Source organism: Spermophilus citellus (assembly GCF_964194105.1).
Source record: "Spermophilus citellus genome assembly, chromosome: 3".
NCBI classification, from domain to species: Eukaryota; Metazoa; Chordata; class Mammalia; order Rodentia; family Sciuridae; genus Spermophilus; species Spermophilus citellus.
Genome location: NC_138184.1, coordinates 114903440 through 114919563, shown reverse-complemented (window position 1 = coordinate 114919563; position 16124 = coordinate 114903440). Strand labels below are relative to the sequence as shown.

General features: G+C 60.5%; 1 long non-coding RNA gene across 1 annotated transcript; it reads left to right on the top strand.

The window, feature by feature from the left end:
* The first annotated feature begins 449 nt into the window (after positions 1 to 449).
* Positions 450 to 11873, top strand: LOC308643714. The gene is made up of 3 exons (XR_014020788.1): positions 450 to 1975; positions 2370 to 2860; positions 7417 to 11873. It is a non-coding gene; the product is annotated as an uncharacterized lncRNA (long non-coding RNA).
* The last annotated feature ends 4251 nt before the right edge of the window (positions 11874 to 16124 follow it).

The window sequence follows — 16124 nt, the reverse complement described above, 5'->3', positions numbered from 1 at the left end:
AGCCCCTGGAGGTGGAGTCCTGTGGGTGCTCCTCTGCTTCTGCCAGCTGAGCACGTTTGTTGAGTGAATGCCCGACCTTGTTGAATGGCCTCAGCTGAACCTTCTAAAACTGTCGATTCTAAACTCCACTGTAACTGGGGGACCTGGGCTGGGGCTCCATGGAAGGGGTCAACCGCCCAGGCTGCAGGGCTCTGACAGGTCCCTCCAGGCCTGGGGATACTGGCCCACCAGCTGGGGACCAGAGGCCATGTGGTGAGGGATGGAGAAGTGGAATGACATCTTGTCACACAGGGTCCCAAAGCCAGGCTTCGGAGACAGAGTTCTGGATCCATCTTCCCAGGAACCTGGAGGGTGACAGGGAAGTGGCCTGGGAGGGTCGTGACCCTACGGAGCTGCGGGGTCACTAGCATCACCGTGGAGGATCCCGGGCCTGACCCGGCCTCCCTGACCCGGCCTCCCTGACCCAGCAGTGGGGAGCCGAGTGCCCGCCTGGTGCTAGGTGCTGCGGGGCCAGGCCCACACTGTCCTAGCTGCTGAGCCAGTGTCCAGCCCTTTTCATTTTTCATTTTGAAACAGGGTCTCCCCAAGTTGCTTAAGGCCTTGCTAAGTTGCTGAGGCTGGCCTCGAGCTTGTGATCCTCCTGCCTCAGCCTCCCAAGCTGCTGAGATTACAGGCACGCCACCCTGCCAGCTCCAGAGATGTCATTGAGCACCTGCTGAGTTCAGGCTGTGCTCGGTGCCAGGGCACAGCTGAGCACGGAAGGGCCGGGTCCAGGGCAGGAGATGGCTTCTGAGCTTTGTGGTGGGGACACCGGTGGGACTCACTGGGTGCGTGTTTGGGGGTGTGGAATCAGGGGTGCCTTTCTGGAAGGAATGAAGCTTAAATAGGAACCGGAGGGAGGACGGGTGGAAGGGGGCGGGGAGACCCCCAGGAGAGGAGACAGCCCCTGTCCCGGCTGTCCCTGTCCCCGCTGTCCCTGTCCCGGCTGTCCCTCTCTCCGACTCTTTTCCAGGCTCTCGTCCTCTGGCCCCCACTAGCTCTCCAGTCTCGGCTGGGGCATCGTCTCCTCCGGGAAGTCTGCCTGCATCAGGGCCATGTTGGTGGCCTCCTCTGGGTCCCCACAGCCCTGTGTCCCCTGTGTCACTGGGATGTGAGCTGAGGGCGAGGGGCCAGGGGGTCCCGGCCGCGGTGCCAGCCAGAACCTGGTCAATGAGGTGAAAGCGGAACCGCACCAAGCCCACTATGGAGCCTGGCGCTCACAGACACTGCCACCTCCTGTCCCCACAGCCCCCAGCTGATGACCTCCGGGGGCCAACAGGGGCAGGCGGTGGATCCCACCCCCCAAGGTCGGGGCGCGTCACCCACAGCTCGGAGCTCCTGGGCTGCGACTCGACTGCCCTGCGGAGACCTTGGCAGGGACTTGCGCAGAAGAACCCGGAGGCCACTCGGCGCCAGGCGCGCGCAGGACCCCGCGCATGGATACGCACACACGTGGACGCTTACGCATGTGACCACGCACGCACGCACGCGCTCAAGGATGATGTGACAGGCGACCTGGCGCGAAGGCACGATCCGGGGGCCTGATCGGGAGGGGTGCAAATGCCAGGCCGGGCACTGGGGGCCGGGAGACTCCGGGGCCCAGGAAGTTGCAGACTGGTTTGCAGGGAGCACTTTGTGGTTGCCGAGCATCGAGAGGTGGATGGCGACGGGATCCAGAAGGGAGGGGCCCGGACCCCGCATCCAGCTCTGGCCTCTCCACCGCCTCCGAGGACCGGGCACCTCTGTGGGCTCAGCTGCCCCGCTCTGCAGAGGGCGCTGCCTAGGTTGGAACCGTCTGGATATTGGGGTCCCTCCCTGCTCTGCGTGCCGATGGCATCTGTCCTCCCCTGACTCCGGCCGGCTGGGGTCGCCTGGCCCCCGCGGTGCCTGCTGCGGAGCAGGTGGAGGGCGCTCTGGCCCTGGCCGCGGCCGCCTGGTTTGTATTTCTAACACCCAGATCCCGGGCGGTGACAGGGTGTCTGCTAAGTGAGGTAACAGGCAATTGAGTGGGTTCCGCTTTGCCGAGGGCCCTCATAAATCACGCCTGTCAGGGGCCGTGTCCTGGGCCAGGGCAGTGGCCGCGTGTCGGCAATTAGCCAGCCTGCGCTGGCGGCTGGACCGATCGCTGATGGCCGGGCACTAGCCCTGGAGGGGCCCTGGGGGGCTTTGTCCCCCGTTCCTCTCTCTCTGTCCTTCCTCTCTCCCTGCTCGGCCTGGGACAGCCGATGAGGGGAACAGCAAGTGTAGGGCCAGTCCCCGGGGCTGCCCAGGAGGCCACAGGCGGCACAAGCAAGGGCTCACTCTGAACCTCAGTTTCCTCATCTGTGCAGTGGGCACCATGATGGCCGCAGAGTGGAATGACCCAGAGGCGGAGGCAGCGGAGTCTAAAGACGATGGCCGAGGGATGATGACAAGGTGATAATAAGGGACACTTGGAAGGTATGGGCTCAGCTGAGTCCCTCTGTTCATCTGTCCTCTTTGCCACCCTGTCCTGGTTCCCAGGCCTCATTTTGGGGGGACAGGGGCAAGAGGGAAACAGAGCAGCTGGAACAGCATGAAGGGCAGCAACCAAGGCAGAGTGGGAATCCCACAGTCACCCCAAGTCCTGAGCTGAGACCTCTCCACCCCCATTTCACAGATGGGGAAACTGAGGCACTGCAGGGTCAAAGCCCAGCAGGCAAAGGAAAGGCCAGTCCCCAACACAGGCCCTCTGGCTTCTGAGTCCCCACGCCTCCCCTGAGCCCTTGGCCAACCTGGAGAGTGACCTGTGCTTCTGGAGGGAGGGAGCTCCCCTCGGTCAGCAGCAGCCGGACTCCTCTAGGTGTGTTACTGGGGTGTCCCTGGAGGCAGTGGGAGGGACCATCCCTGAGGTCTGAGCCCTTTGAGGCAGGGATGTCCTTGGAGAAACTGAAGTCAGAGAGGGTGAGGGACTTTCCTCAGGCCACCCAGCGAGGGGTGAGCAGCGCCAGGCGTGTGTGGGGCCTTCTAGTCCACAGACGTCATGAGCTGGGCCTTGATACTGAGCCCCAACCAGGGCGGGCCGTCCACTGCAGAGGCAGAGACAGGAGGGTCACTTGAGCCAGGGGGTTGGTGGCCTGGGGAATAGGAACAAATAGTGAAGTGGAGTCCGCAGGGCGCCGGCCCTCGCAGCCTAGTTCCTTTCCGTGGTCTCCCCAGAGCCTAGCTTGGGTCGGGTCTGGTCTCCCCACCTGGTGGCCCAGCTCTGAGCCCTGGCTTCTCCCAGCCTTGCTCTGCTGCTCTGTAAAATGGCTCTGAGGGTCGCGGAGGCCCTGGTGAGGGTGAGGGCCAGGGCGAGGCCATCTTTCTTTCTTTTATTTCCCAGGGATTGAACTCGGGGCCCTCGACCACGGAGCCCCATCCCCAGCCCTGTTTGGTATTTTATTTAGAGACAGGGTCCCACGGAGTTGTTCAGGGCCTTGCTTTTGCTGAGGCTGGCTGTGAACTCTGATCCTCCTGCCTCAGCCTCCCCAGCCCCTGGGGTGACAGGCGGGCGCCCATTTCTAGGTGAGGTCAGTAGAGGAGATTCTCCTTTTCTCCTTTCCGTGTTGCTCCATTTTCTAAACCTGGATTTCAGCTGGGACAGACACACTCCAGCAGCAGCTGGGTGGCTGCGGCCTGGGGCTGACACGTGGTGGTGGGCACAGTCTCCCAAAGGGTGTCCTTTCTCAGATAAGGACCCTATTTTGGGGGCAGGGTGTGCAGACACAGGGTCAGGCCCTCCTGCCACACCAGGGATTCGGACACAGACCCTCCCAGCAGTACCTCCGGCACCCACTGTGAGCACGGCATGGGGGCACAGGACGACCCAGACACTGAGAAACTGCCCCTGGGCCCCAGCCCTGCCAACCCCACCCCCGAGCTGCAAAGGCCCGGCCTGCCCTGCCCCCCCCGCCCCCCCCACGTCCTGGTCCCGAAGCTTCCCTCCCTGCTTCCTGGGGTGGTGGGAGCTGGGTGGCCTCTGAGGCCAGAGAGGGTGGCAACAGGCTGAGGGGGTCCTTCCCCTGACCCAGCCCCTTCAGGGCCCTGAAGGGACCTCTGGGCTGCCCGTGGTCCCCCCCCTCCCCCATCTCCCCTCCCCCAGCCTGGGCAGCCTGGCGATGGGGGCGGGGCAGCCCCAGGAGGGGACACTTCAAAGGAAGCCCGCCCAGCCCCCACGGCCTTCAGCACCTGGCAGGGGCTCCCCTGGGGTCCAGCCTGGTGGGGGGATCAGGATGCTCGCGTTGGGGGGACACGGACTGCAGGGCAGGCCGCAGGGCTCTTCCCCGCCCCAGGGCCTCCAGGTGCCCAGGTCTGGCTGACTTTCCCGGGGCAGCCCCGGGGCTGGGTGGGGCAGGGGCCCTGGGGACGGCCATCTGCGAGGCTGTCTGGTCGGCCTGGCCTCTACCCCGTCCCCGGGGGCCAGGCGGGTGGGATCGATGGCGGCCCCAGCTGCCCAGCGGTGCCCATTTGGAGCTGGCCTGGCCGGGCTCTAATTGATTACCCTGGGGCTGGCTGGGGCCCAGGTGGCAGGTCCCGCAGCCTCTGGCTCCCCCCAAGGCACGGCCTGGCTGGGGACAGGGGAGGGGAAAGGAAGAGGCAGGGAGGGGGCATCAGTGAGTCCCAATTAAGTGGCGAGTGGTGCTTTCTGGGCCCCTGATTTGGTCTGAGATAATGAGCTGGGGAAATTGGCTCTGGCCTGGGCAGAGCTGAGCCCCATCTGGGCCGCCCTGGGGACACCCACCTCGGTGGCCGCTGCCCTGTGCTGGGGCGGGGGAAGGCCGGCAGGGACACCGCACCACACTGTGCAGACCCCCTTGTCTGTGGCTCCAGTGGCTCTGTTTGGGGTGGGGTGGTGCCATGGTGGCCTATTTTACAGATGGACAAACCGAGGCCCTGGGGGGAGAAGGGAAGCCTCTCTGTTCACTCCTCCCGGATCCAAGATTGGAGGCAGGTTTTTCTCCTGCAGCCTCCCCTTTTCCACCCCAGACTCTGCTTTCTTTCGACCTGCAGCGTCACCCTGCAGAGCCGATGAAAACACAGGGGGCTTGGCTACATTCAGATTCCAGCTGAACAACAGATGCAATGAGGGCAGTATATCCCATGCACCCTGTGGGATATACTTTTACTAAAATTTTTTTGTCTGTCCTGTATTTTATCTGCAAACACTAGCCACCATTCACAAGGGCCTTGGGGAACCTAGGGGCAGAGGAAACTAACTCTGGGGCCAGTCAGACCTAGGTTCAAACTGATTTGGTCAATTTTTCCCTGGGTGACTGTGGTAGATAGAAATATGCCCTCGTCACCACAGGAAGGCCGCGTCCCAACCCCTGAAACCTGTACCACTGTCCTCCCTGGCAGAAGAGACTGGGATTAGGTTCTTGAGATACAGAAACTGGTCCTGCCCTCCCTGGGTGAGGCCATGTTATCATAAAAGTGCTTCTAAGATAGGAATAGAGGTGTGACCATGGGAACAGAGGCCACACTGATGTGCTTCAGAGAGGAAGGAAGAACCACGAGCCAAGGGATGCGGGTGGCATCCAGAAGCTGGAAAAGCCCAGTGGACCAGTTCATTTTCTGTTACTGTAATGGAATACCTGAGGCTGAGTAGCTTAATAAAGAAAAGAGGTTTATGCAGCACACAGTTCTAGAACTCAAGGGCCTGGTGTCGGCATTAGCTGGGCTCTGGTCAGGGCCTCATGGCAGATGATTCCACGGTGGTGGAGGTCCGTGTGGCAGTGAGAGATGGCAGTTTTAAATCCATCAGTGGAGCTGGTGACGGAGGCCCACGCCTGTCACCCCAGCGGCTGGGGAGGCTGAGGCAGGAGGATGGTGAGTTCAAAGCCGGCCTCAGCCACAGTGAGGCGCTAAGCCACTCAGTGAGACCCTGTCTCCAAATAAAACACAGAACAGGGCTGGGGACGTGGCTCTGTGGTCGAGGGCCCCTGAGTTCAATCCCTGGTACCAAAAAGAAAAACTAAATAAGCAAAAAAATAAAATAAAATCCGCCCGTCAATGGATTAGTCCACTGATGAGGTCCCAACCCTCCGGATCCACTCACTGTCCCAAGCCCCAATGCCGCTGGCTGCACTGGGGACCAAGTCTTCAACACATAGCCTTTGGGGACACTCTAGAATCCAAGCCATTATGCTCTGCCTGACACTTCCCAGCTGGGTGGCCCTGGATAGCAGAGCCACCTGAGCCCCTGTTTCTGCAGAGGCTGAGGTCAGAGCCACGGTGGGGAGGGGACAGCAGGAAGCAGTGAGGAGTACAGTTCCCCGGGGACTCCTCTGCGTTCCCATTTCACGGACGAGGAAGCCGGAGTCCAGCAGGATGGAGGGCCTCGCTTGGTGTGGTCTGCAGGCCCTGGACCCTGGGCTGCCTGGGGGAGACCGGGGCAGCCCTGTCTTTTCTCGTGGGACCTGCACTGGACTGAAAGGCACAGCTCAGAGACGTGCAGACCCTTCTGTGCCAGGACACGGGCCTCCAGGTGACCGTGGAGCCCACCAAGCGGACCCAGGAGGTGGGGAGGTCTCCTTCTGATGAGCAGCTGTTCACATGACGCCTGGCATCCTGTCTGACAGCGACTTCAGAGCCAAATCCAGCTGGGGGGACTCGGCCTCAGCCCTCCACTTCTGGGGCTCCACCTTTAAGAAATAAATGATCGCAGCGTCCCATAGTGATTCAGCCACGAAAGAAGGTGCATTGCCGCAAACCAAGTAGAAGCAACCTAGCTGCCCAGCCATAGGGGATCGGTTAAGTGAGCGGTGCTGCATCCTCACCACGGAATGCCTATGGCTGGCCCGTTAACAGGGTGTAGTGGGGCAGAAGGACATCCGGTGTCAGGATGAGGGCTCTGCTCATCCATTTGGATTTTCACTGCAGTATCCCCAGGATCTAGGATATTCCCTAGCACACAGTAGGTGCTCAATAAAAATTTGTTGGTGGATGAGCGAAGAAATGAGCACTAAATGACATGGAAAAATCACTTTTCTCTTCTTAAATTATCCATGTTATCCCTTTTTTATACATTGTGCATAATGTGTGTATAGAGAAAGTTTAAAGGTAATAAGATGGCAAGTGTGGTAACTTCCAGAGTTGCTGTAACAGGGGATTCTCTTTCATGACTTTTCAGTTATTGATCTTTTCTAATACAATGGTAAAGTGCCCCTGGATTCAGTCCCTGGTACCCCAAAAGGAAAACAAAAACTTGCTTCTTTTTCTTATTTATTTATGTTTCACTGAATAAAGGGATTACACCTGAGATAAGAAAATGAAGCAAGTTTTTTGTTTTCCTTTTGGGGTACCAGGGACTGAATCCAGGGGCACTTTACCACTGAGCCACACCCCCAGCTCTTTTTACCTTATATTTTGAAGCAGAGTCTCACTGAGTTGCTGAGGCTGGCCTCAAACTTGCGATCCTCCTGCCTCAGCCTCCCTAGCCACTGGGATGACAGGTATGTGCTACTACATTCGGCTGCCTCTTCCTTTCCTCCTTCTTTGTACCAGGGATTGAACCGGGGGTGTCTAAACACTGAGCCCCATCCCCAGCCTTTGTTTACATTTTATTTAGAGACAGGGTCTCATAAGTTCCTGAGGCTGGCTTTGAGTTCGAGATCCTCTTGCCTCAGCCTCCTGAGCCGCTGGGACGACAGCCGTGCATCATCACACCTGGCCAAGCTATTTCTTTCTGAAACAGTGACGTTGTCTGTGGAGGGTGACCGTGCAGCCCCCCACCACTTTTGACGCAAAGTTCTCCACCGCGTAGATTCAAAGTCTCGAAACCCTGGGCCACGGTGCCTGAGAGGTGAGGTTCCGTGATCCAGGGCCCAGGGGCAGGGCTGTGCGACCGGCTCCGGATCGCAGCCTGACAGGCATCTCAAAGCTCCGTGACCAAGATGTCAAATCTGGAATTTTAATCCATAACAAAGTGGGAAATTTTCTCATGTTTCACTGCGGAAATCCTGGACTCCACACGCGGCCTCGCTGCCCCCGCCGCCCTGTCCAGATGGAGTGCGGGGGGCTCCCGCGACGGGGCCGGAGCCTGCCACCCACCCTGGACCCTCCCCGGGCCCTGAAGGGACAAAGACCCTGGGTGTCCTCAAGGGCCCCCGGGGAGCCACTGATGGGGGCTGGGGGGCTTTGTGGACACGCCACCACAGCAAACCCAGGGCCAAGTGTCCGCTGCAGGAATCTGACATCAGGCCCCGACGGAGGGGGAGGGGGGAGGCCCGTCCTCCTCTGTGGGAAGGAGGCTTCTTCAGTTATGGGTCAAATTCACAAAATGGGGGGGGAAATCTCACCATTGTCGTTTTTGTTTTGGTGCCTGGGATTGAACTCAGGGGCCCTCAACCATGGAGCCCCGTCCCCAGCCCTGTTCTGTGTTTTATTTAGAGACAGGGTCTCACTGAGCTGCTTAGGGCCTCGCTGTTGCTGAGGCTGGCTTTGAACTCGTGATCCTCCTGCCTCAGCCTCCTGAGCTGCTGGGATGGCAGGCGGGTGCCACCATCAAGCCTGGCATCCACCGGTATCTTTCAAACTGTCCACCGAGGACCCCAGACCCACAGGACAAAGCAGGCAGGATTGCTTTATTTTTGTCTTTTTAATGTGTTGAAGGGAGCTTCCTGGCTCCTGGACAGAACCTGCTGGGGTCCTCTGGCTCCATCACACAGGGCGCAAGTCACCTCCTGGGACAGTGCCCAGAGTCCCACGGCCGTGACCAGCCAGCTCTGTGCTGCCTCCGGCCCAGTGCCCATCGGGGAGGAAGGTCCAGCCTGCAGGACTGCAGGGGTCCAGCGCTGCCCCCACTTCTTAAAACGTCTCTGGACACCCCCCCCCCGAACCCCTGCCACCTTCTGCCTGTGCCACCTGGTGATGTGAGACCATGGCGCAGGGACACGGGGACCCTGAGTGCTTGTCCTTCCTCCCTCCTCCATGACAGGGCCCAGGCCTTCCCGTAAGTTGAAGGGACATTTGGTACCAGTAGCCATTGTGGATATCAGTGTCGGGGCCATGAAATACAAGTCCCCCCCAAACAATGAGCTCCCAGAAGCTCTGGTGGGGAGGCCGGGGTTGGCCACGGGAGACTCATTGAAGGAAGTGCTGAGAGATGTCCACAGAGGTAGACGGCAGCTCCCTGTGTCCATCCGTGGATTTTACTGAGGGCTGCTGGACATTCCTGGGCCCAGCCACACTCCCAGTGATGGCCTCTGCCCTTCCCTCACGCATTGCTCAGACCCATTAACAGTGGCTCTTACCACGCGGGCAGGCCACGTGGGCCTCCGTTCAGACCGCTGCTTACACATGAATCATGTTGTCCCTTTGACCAAGGACCCACGAGCTAATTGAGGTTCAGCCCAGAGACTGTCACAGGCCAGGGTGTTAGCACGGAGAGGCAGGGAGGCCTCCAGGGCCCTGCCCTACACAGCACAGGGGTCTCCATTATCAGTGCCCGTCACCCCAATGGCACCTGTCATGGAACCCGTGGGAGGTCCAGTCACACCTGACTGAATCTGGGGTTTGTCACATCCAGAGACGGGAGAGAAACGTACAGAGGGGAGGAAAGAAAGAGACAACCGCAAGCCGGGCGCATGGTGCCCCATCACCCAGGGGCTGGGGAGGCTGAGGCAGGAGGATCGTGAGTTCAAAGCCAGCCTCAGCCACAGCGAGGCCCTGAGCAGCTCAGTGAGACCCTGTCTCTAAATAAAACACAGAATAGGGCTGGGGCTGGGGCTCAGTGGCCGAGCACCCCGAGTTCAACCCCTGGTACAAAGATATATTTCTATACCTCCTTTGGCTGCTGCTTATCGCCCCCATTTAGCAGATGAGACCCTGGAGCCTGAGTCACAAAGGGACTGCCCAAAGTCACAAAGCCATTCAGGGGCCACGCCAGAGGCGCCTGACAGCGGGGTGCCTTCCTGTCACATGCCGCGCTGGTCGACATCACCCTGACCCTGCACATGACAGGCAGGAATCCAGATGTCATTTGCTCCAATACACGGCTGTGGCTGCTCCCGGCCACCATCCTGGGTCCTCAGGGACGCACTGGGGAAGGGGGCCGGGGATCTCCCTGCCCCGCCAGCATCTTCAGAGGTGACGTGGTGGACGTGGGTCACTCGCAGGGCCTGGGCACTTGCGTTTGGGTGTGTGGTGGGACGTGAGCTCTGGGTGACCCACCCTGGAGGTGGCCTGTGCCGCTCTGTCCTCGGTCTGTCGCCCTGGGCCCAGCCTGGGGTCTGGCGCACACCAGGTGCTTCATAAAAATCTTCTAATACGTCAGCAAATCCCCCCTTCCTCCGCCTGCTCCAGCAGCACCAGCCCCTCCAGATCCGACCGCCTCTGTGCGCCCCGTTAATCACCCCGAGTCACTGTCCTCCATGGCGACCCCTTCAACCCAGCCGTGACCAAAGAGGTCATCTGAAGAGTCAAATGCAAGTCACTCTCCTGATTCAAACACAGACCCCTGCTATCCCCACGGCACCCAGAAAAAACCCAAACTCCTCCCCCGGCCTCCCTGAGGGCCTGCAGCCCAATTCCCACTTCCTCCTTCAGGGGTCCCAAGACAAGGCCTTTGCCTGCCCCAGGGCCTTTGCATCTGCCCTCTCTCTTATCAACACAGCAGAGCCCCCCCCCCCCCCCGTTGGGCTTAAGTCCCCTGCTCGGTACCCCTCCCCTGCCCTCCCTCTCGGGTCCCCGCAGCTGTCTTACCCCGTCCTGTGGTTTTTCTCCAGCACAACTGGGGATCCTTAGGACATTTATCACAATCCATGGGGGACTCGCGTATTGATTTCTCTGCTAAATTACAAGCTCCGGAGGCAGGGCTGCCGTGTGACTGCGCGGTGTCACCAGCAGCAGCCTGTCACCAGGCACACAGCAGGGACCTACTAAATGCTAGCAGATGGCTGATGATGGCTTGCGTGTGGCACCCTCCTGGGGCAGGTGAGGCCTGCAAAGTACCCGTCCACGGAGCCTCGAGGAGCTGCTTTCTCAAACCGCCACCCCTCCCCGCGCGGCCTCTCCCTGCACCCCGCCTTCTCTGGCCTCGTGCTTAAAGGGGTGCTGTTTTATTCTATTTTTGGGGTACCGGGGATAGCACTCAGGGGCCCTCGGCCGCTGAGCCCCGTCCCCAGCCCTATTTCACATTTTATCTAGAGACAGGGTCTCACTGAGTGGCTTAGGGCCTCGCCGTGGCTGAGGCTGGCTTTGAGCTCCATCCTCCTGCCTCGGCCTCCCGAGCCGCTGGATGACAGGCGTCGCGCTCAGCTCCTGTGCTCGGCTCCTCTCTCCTGGAGACCAAGTGGCCCCCGCGGAGACTCTCCCAGTGCTGGCTGCCATCGGGGAGCTGGAGGAGAGTCCCAGGCGCGTCCTGCCCTGAGGTCCAGGGGCGTTGGTCTGCTGAGCGTGAATAACTCTGGCATCTGCCTTCCCGCCAGAGCCTTCTAGCCCCAGGAGTGACCAAATGCTTCCAGCCGTCCTGGGCCACTGTCCTGGGGCAGTTCCGCCGTGGGGCAGACCCCCTCAGAGGAACTGTGGTCCAGGGGTTTGGCTGGGGACCTGGATTTGGTCCTGGGGTTCTCAGTTTTCTCTTCTGGCAGATGGGGACGCAGGCCAGGACACGGGGGGGGGGGGAGCTGAGATCCGGGAGGGAGGGTGGCTGCCCAAGGTCCCCCCTTGGGACCTGTCTCAGAGAATGTCACCCTGTCCCACAGAGGATGGTACCCCAGGCCCCAGCAGGGCCAGTCAGGGTCAGGGGGCGATTCCTCAGTGCCAAGGACTCTGGGGACACGTGTTTCCGAGCCCCCTGCCCCTCCCCCCATGGTGGGAGACGGGGACTCTGGGGGACGGCTCTGGGAAGGCCCACGGCCTCCGTCACAAAAGGCAGATCAGCAAAGAAAAGCAGATTTATCCAGAAAGTCTCTGTGACCCAGGACAGGGGGCTTTAGAAATAAAGACCTGGGGACAGGGAACTGCGCTCAGTTGGAGGGAGGGGACAGCCGTGGGCCGGGCCACTGGACACGGTGTGACCCCACAGCACTGAGCTGGGCGCGGGCCACGGCTCAGCCTCTGGCCCAGCCTCCTGCTGCCTGGGGTCCTCTCCTGGGGTCCTCTCCTGGGGTCCTCTCCTGGGGTCCAGGAGGGCATCTCTAAGGTCTTACAACCACCTCGGGGACTAGGACAGCCTTCCCTGCTTCTGCTGCTCACTCAGATGCCAAAGGACCCCACTGTGAGGTGGCATGTCCTGAACCCCAAGATACAGAGGAAATATTTGGTAGGAAAATTGCCACTGAGATCCAGGACTTTGTTCTTCTCTGTCCCTAAAGGGACCCTCTAGGGAGAAGGTAGGAGAACTTTTAATAAAATCCAGTGGTAGAGCTGGGCACCGTGGCCCCCGCCTGTCATCCCAGGGGCTAGGGAGGCTGAGGCAGGAGGATCACGAGTTCAAAGCCAGCCTCAGCCACAGCGAGGCCCTAAGAAACTCTGTGAGACCCTGTCTCTAAATAAAATGTGAAATAGGGCTGGGGACGGGGCTCCGTGGTGGAGGGCCCTGAGATTAACCCCTGGTCCCCTCCCCCGCTAAAAATTCCAGGGGTAGAGTCTCAAATGGAGGCTTTCAGGTATTCCGCCGCCCAGAGGCCACTTTCTGGGGCCCCAGAGGGGTGGTCCAGCTCCTGCATTCTGGGCCTTGGCTCTGCTCTGGCTTGTCCCCATCCTTTGACCCTCAGTCTGCCCCTCCCCTGTCACAGGCTGCCATGCTCTGTCCCTCTTTCCTGTCCCCTTCTGTCCCTGGTTGCATTCAGGGAACACTTGCTCTTCTTCAAAACCAGCCCCTCTGCTCCGGACCTCAGGGCCTTTGCTCCACCATTGGTCTTCCAGGACCTGCTGCTCCTGGCCTGATGCCTGCAGCCCCTGCTTCGGAGGCCCCCAGGGAGCCCCCTCCACCCCAGCCTAGATCAGGGCCTCTCCACCTCAGTGGCTCACAGTGGCCTCTCCCTGGAGCCTCTGTTGGGTTATGACTGCTGCCATTGCTCCAGGTCCAGGGGCTCCGTAAATCACCTGAATGACCCAACACTGGCTCCTCCCTGTCCCCCAGGGGTGGGCTCCACCAAGGAGGACGGAGGTGGTGAGCCCCCAGGGGCCCAGAAACTCAGGAAGACCCTGTCCCCCAGACCCGGGGCAGCCCTGACCAGGACCAGTCTCTCAGACTCCTCGGATGGTTCCACATTTCAGATGAGGATACCCAGGCTGCGGGGTCAGGTCCCTCCATTACCATGGCCTCCCAGGGCCCCTCCAGGCCAGCCCAGCTGTGCCTGGAGCGCACCAAAGCCACTTGCCCAAGGTCACACGCGGGGTCCAGAGGCGCCGGCTTGAGCCCCTGGCTCCCACGCAGGGCCCGTCAGGGGCTGCCATCCGCCCTCTCGACCCACCCCGGGGGCAGCCTTGACACTGGCCCAGGCCCCTACATCAGTGGCCACAGCCGCCGCAGTTAATTAGCGGCAAAGTTCATCAATTACGGGTCCCGCGGCGGCTGATGGCCGGCGCGCGGCGGGCGGGAGCCACCGTAAATCAGAGTGACAGCGACGACCACGTCGGCCTCCAGCAGTCCCCAGGCCGGGAGCAGGCCCCGGGCAAGCCGGCAGGGGCGCCCTGCGTCCTCGGCCTGGCTCCCCAAGATCCCCATCTTTGTTCCTCGTCCCTATGTCAGAAATGCGGCCCCACCCCCTCCCAGCCTGGGTCCCCCTCTTGGCCTGGACACGCCCACAGGTGTCAGTAAGGCACCGATCTGCAGCAGACCCACGTGTGCGCCCTGGTTAACTACGCCACCGGCAGCTGGGGAGGAGGTGAAGCTGGCCTGTGCAAAGGCCCTGTGGTACAAGGAACAGGGGCTCTCAGGGATTGAAAGTGGCTGCTTTGGCCACTTTCTCTGGCTTTCCCCGAAGGCACCCTCCGATCATCATCAATTTTGCAACTAAGTGTGACTGTTTTGCGCAGGCTTGCCTCCTGCATTCTCAAGTCCAGATCTTTCAGCCGCCTGCACTCTGACATTTACCAGGAAGCCTGTGTATCTAGCCCCTCCTTAGCCAGTCCCTCTCCCTCTGCCCTGGGGACCTCAGCTTTGGAGCAAGCTGGGTGCAGGCACAGAGGCCCAGCTGCAAGGAGACTGCCATAAGACTCCAGTGAGCGCTGCCACTCCTCCGCCCGCCCTGCGAGGCTGCAGAGTTTCACTACAGGAGAGCTGCTAGCCCTCAGGACCGCTACGCGGGACCCGAGCCCAGCAGGGTGGCCGCCCTTGGCACCTCATCACCTGCCAGTCTGTCCCATGCTGGACTCGTGCTCTGCTTGAAAGGGACCCAAGACTGGCCACCACCTGCCCAGGGCAGGAACACGCTGCAGCTCAAGAAGTAATTACCGCAGGCCTAGAGAATGTTCCAGATCTCCCAGGAGCCAGCCCGCGGAGTTACATGCTCTTATGTTTAATGAAGAAACAGGGTCAGAGAGGGTGGGCCAAATGACCAAGATGACACAGCATCACGTTGAGCCGGCACCTGGAGTCTAGGACTCCTGAGTCCTGTACAAATAGAGGGTTTCCCTCTTTATAAAGATACGACCATTTACCTTGACCCTCATTTGCCTGTTTCTATTTTCATCCATCCATCCATCCATCCACCCATCCATCCACCCATCCACCATCCACCCATCCATCCACCATCCACCCATCCACCATCCACCCATCCACCCACCCACCCACTCATTCTTCAGCCCCCCTCCCCTCCTCCACCCGCCCCTCCCCTTCCTCCCCCCTCCCCCACCCACAAGCATCTGTGTGGCGCAGACTGTATCCAGGTTCCAGAGGTAAAGGAAGCAGTTCCCGCTGGAGACACTCAGATGGTGACAATGTCAAGGGGGACGGTCACCTCTAACACCCCAGCCGTGCCCTAGGATGCGGGGGCTGCAGCTGGGGGTGTGAATGAGGACTCCAGCCATCCTGTCCCGTCACCTCTGAACTGCCTTGTCTCTGGGGCTCGTGTGGCTGCAGCAGTGACAGTGTCCTGTTGTTCTACCCCTTTCCACTGGGTCCCTTAAGAAGCAAGACTTGGGCGGTTGCTGGGTTCTGGGTCCTGTTGCAAAAGGGAAGGCGGGTTGCTGGTGGCTTTGGCGGGCGCTGGGACCCAGGTAGGGCCTGTGAGGCTCTGTCTCAGGCGGCTGGGCGAGGAGCCTTCTGGGGAGCCGCAGACCTTGGCTGAGCCCCCTGCAGCCTGCGCAGGAAACACCTTGGCCTGCCACAGGGGCTGGGGAGGGGACCTGCAGCCTGGGCCCCGGGCGCAGGGAGAAGGCCCAGAGTAGCCGCCTGCCCCGCCAGCATTTCTGAGCCCTCGGCCCCCTCCAGTGCCCACAGTTGGGAACCTCCAGCAACCAGGTGGCTCCCTCAGGGCCCCCCTGGGTCCCCAGCCTGCAGAAGGGAAATGGAGGTGCAGAGAGGGGCACTGGCCAGCCTCCCCCCCAGTAGCCCCTCATTCAGACCCCACCTCCAGCTGCAGACAGGCAGGAAGGGGCTGTTTGGGGTCTTCCCTGGGGACAAGTAGCCTCTGGGATCCAGGAGCCCCTGGAGCTAGATCTTTCCTGCGTCCCGGTTTCCTGGTGCACTCACCGCGGGGGAGGGGTTGGTGACACATCCTTCCCTTGGGACTTCAGAAAACATTCTCCTAAAGGTAGGCAGCCCCAAGGCAGGACTTGTGACATGGAGCACCAGTGACTGTCCCTGAGCCCTCCTGTGGAGCTCTGGCACACTCTGCCTAACCCCTCCCAACCTCTGCCCACTCCCAGCACCACACAAAGGGCGCCAAGTAGGATGAGAGAGATGCGGTGCTGTAGAAGTCTGCCTTCCTGCTGTGTGACCTTGGGCGGTTCACACACCCTCTCTGGGCCTCCTGCAGCACTGGATAGGATGCCAAGGGGGGTGCTTGCACTTGCACTTTCTGGTTTGATTATTTTGAGATTCAATTGCCCTCAAGTTCTGTGAGTTTTCCCCCCTCTTTTTGAGGGTTTGATTGTAAGATTCTGTGAATGTTGGATTCTGTCTTTCCAGGATT